Genomic DNA, 3338 nt, shown 5'->3' on the forward strand with positions numbered 1-3338 from the left:
GCTATGGACTTCCACCAGAGTTTTCTCTGGCTTTGCCCTGCCCAGGCCTAGTTCACCATCTTTCAGCTCCTATCACACACGCTCATTCTCCAACTCCCCGACAGACCAGGCGAGACGGGTCGGTGGTGCGCCAAACGCGACGGGATCCCACCCCAATTGGCACGCACCGGCCCTCACTTTCATTGCACCACAGGGCTTTGTTCGGCCCTCTGACTCGCACCCATGTTAGACTCCTTGGTCCGTGTTTCAAGACAGGTCGGGTGGGTAACCGACACTTGGAGCCCTTTGTGGGCCTCCCTGCCCATCTGCTCTGAGGTCAAAGTCGGGGGGAGCACAAAGCTCGGGGTTGCTGGCCTCTGGCCCATATGGGGGGTGGTTGCCCTAGCCCCGTGCCTCTGGCGCAGCCGAGTGTGCGATGTCCCGATCTGCGGCCGAAGCCTGCATGGTCACGAGGCCTGCGATCCATGGCCCTCCCGCGCCGGCAGCCGTGGAACACCATAGACAGCCACATGCAGCATGGCCAGGTGCCCCAGGGTAGGTTGAAGGTGCGCCAGGCCTTTTTAAGGCCTGCTGCCACCGCCACATCTAGGGCACGCTGGCCACCCGGCCCTCCGGAAACCCGCATGAGGCAGGGAAACTGGGGAGGCTGGGAGGCGCCGGCTATGAACGTGCGCATCGGATACAGGGATCCTGCGACAGTGCTGATCGGGGTCTGACCTTAGGGGGATGAAGGGAACGGGGTCCCTGCAACAGCCCCAGCCAAGCCCCTGGACGGGAACCTCGGGGCAATTGATGTACAAGCGACCTTAAGACAGGCACAGCCCCAGGAGAAACCTGGGGGACGCAAGGTGCGTTCTAAGTGTCGATCAATGTGTCCTGCAATTCACACTAATTCTCGCAGCTAGCTGCGTTCTTCATCGACGCGCAAGCCGAGTGATCCACCGCCAAGAGTCACAGGCAACTTTTTTTGCCGGTGCAGGAGAGGCCTCGGGGAGGCAGCGCCCCCTGTGGCGAGACAGCCCAGCGCCTCCTCTAGCTCGGCCTAGACCATTGTGGTTTTAAAACAACAACAAAAAATCCAGGTGCTCAGCCCGGGAAGCCTGCCCACTGCCTGCAGCAGCATGGCACTTCCCAGGGGGATGGAGGCATGCTACTCCATCACAGGTTCACCCCACTCATCTTTCCCTGACCCCTTCAGCTCCCCTTTTGGCGGCAGGGGGGCACGACAGACGGCTAGGCGGGCCAGAGGCAGGCAAGGGCTGGGGGGGTGGGGTGCGACTGCTACAGTCTTCAAACCCCAGCCTGGCTGCACAGGGCCAAGCTCCAGGTACCTGGGCAAGAGGGAAGGTCACCCGCTCGCCTACAGATGTGGGCGGCTGGAACCTCGACGCCCGCCGACCAAGTAAGCCTGCTGCACCATGGCTGAGGGCTTGCGACTGGCGTGCCGGGCCCCTGTCTGCCTGGGGAGGCGCCCCTCGAAAACAGTCAGGTTTCCCTCACCTCCCGGCTGCCCCCACTCTGGGCTTCCCTGCTGACTGGGGTGCACACACCAATGCCCCCCTGCTGGCGGGTCAGAGAGAGGAGTGTGCGCCCCCAGCCAGTGCAGTGGCCGGCTCGGTGAGGAGAGGGGGCTGCGCGGGGCTCCCTCTCTGGTGCGTGGTTGGGAACAAGCCTGCCAGGCGTCCCCGTCCATCTGCTGGGTCGCAGGCCCCCCTCCAGTGGAAGGGAATCCCCGCTCCCCGGCGCCTGGTTGCCCATGCGCCCCGGCCGCTGTGGGTGTGCGCATCTGGGATGCAACCGAGGTCGGTGCCGTGGCTCTCCCTCCAGCTGCTCCGCTGTTAATGATCCTTCATGCCCCCACTCACAAGTAGATACCCCAGCCCTACATGTCCCAGTTCACACTTAAATGCCCCATTTCTCCTTCCAAACACACGTTCCAGATTCAAATGCTACCTCCCGCCGGACCCACATGCCACCATCCCTCCCTCCAAACCCACACAAAGACACCAACATCCGTCCCTCCATACCTACACCAAGATGATCCACCCCTTTCTACAGAGCCACACCCATATGCTTCACCTCTACCTCCAGACTCACACTCAGATGGCACCATCCGCCCTCTCTCTATAACCACACCCGATTACCCCATCCCTTCGACACACACATGATATCACCCCTCCCATTCAACATCCTTCTCTTCAGCCATACATACCCCATCCCTTCATTCACACCCAGATGCCCCCCTTCCTTCCAACCAGAGTGCTGTAGCCCTCACTCAGACCCACATGCTCCATCATTCCATGACATGCCTCCATTATATGCCATGTCCCTCCATTCCAGATCAACGACACCCCCCTCTGATCAAGAGTCCACCAAGATGCCCAATCCCTTCCTCAGGACCCATACCATGATGCTCCAACCTCCCTCCACACAGCAAGATGCTCCTTTCCCTCCCCCGACCAATGAGCCCCATCCCTCCCTTCAGACCCATGCCAATGTGCCCCATCACTCCCTCCAGACCCACACCAATGTCTCCTATGCCTCCCTCCCTCTCAGACCCACACCAATATGTCCCATCCCTCCCCCAGACCAATGTGCCTGTCCCTCCCATCAAACCCACACCAATGTGCCTCATCCCCTCCCTCCAGACCCACACTGATGCCCTATTCAACCCAAACCAGCATGCACCATCCCTCTCTGCAGACCAACACCAATGTGCCCCCATCCATTGCAGACCCCACCAAGAGGTCACCATCCCTCCATCCACACAGCAAGATGCCCCATCCTGCCCTCCAGACCCCCACCTGGATGAACCATGCCTCCCCCAGTCACAGACCAATGTCCCCAATTCCTCCTATCAAACCCACACCAATGTACCCCATCCCTCCCCCTAGACCCACACCAGCCTCCCCAGACCAATGTCCCCGTCCCTCCCATCAAACTGACACCAATATGCCTACATCCAAACCAAGATGTCTCCATCCAACCCTCCAGATGCACATAGATTTTTTTTATTGTTGCATTATTAGTTTACATGAAACCTTATACAACATAATACACATAGTAAAAATAAACAATTCATTTTAGACACATACCATTATACACATATCAAAAAATCACGCAAATCCTAGTTTCCCCAATATCAATTCATCCTCCATAAAAAAAATCTATCGCAACCCTTAATTTTCCAATTTAAAATCATTGTGTATTAAATTCCTTTTTTCCAATTCCTACGTGATATCCTGGATTAATAAATTCAAGGCTAAAATTAAAGAAATGTTTACACCCCACATACAACGGCTCCAAAACAAATGCATAGACATTTCGAGATCCTTGTT

General features: G+C 57.3%; 1 non-coding gene across 1 annotated transcript; it reads right to left on the reverse strand.

The window, feature by feature from the left end:
• Positions 1-801: 801 nt before the first annotated feature.
• LOC138468735 (5.8S ribosomal RNA) lies at positions 802-953 on the reverse strand. The gene has a single exon (XR_011268450.1). It is a non-coding gene; the product is annotated as a 5.8S ribosomal RNA (ribosomal RNA).
• Positions 954-3338: the final 2385 nt, after the last annotated feature.

Source organism: Ambystoma mexicanum, chromosome 4q, assembly GCF_040938575.1.
Source record: "Ambystoma mexicanum isolate Mex_15411 chromosome 4q, UKY_AmexF1_1, whole genome shotgun sequence".
Classification (NCBI taxonomy): Eukaryota; Metazoa; Chordata; class Amphibia; order Caudata; family Ambystomatidae; genus Ambystoma; species Ambystoma mexicanum.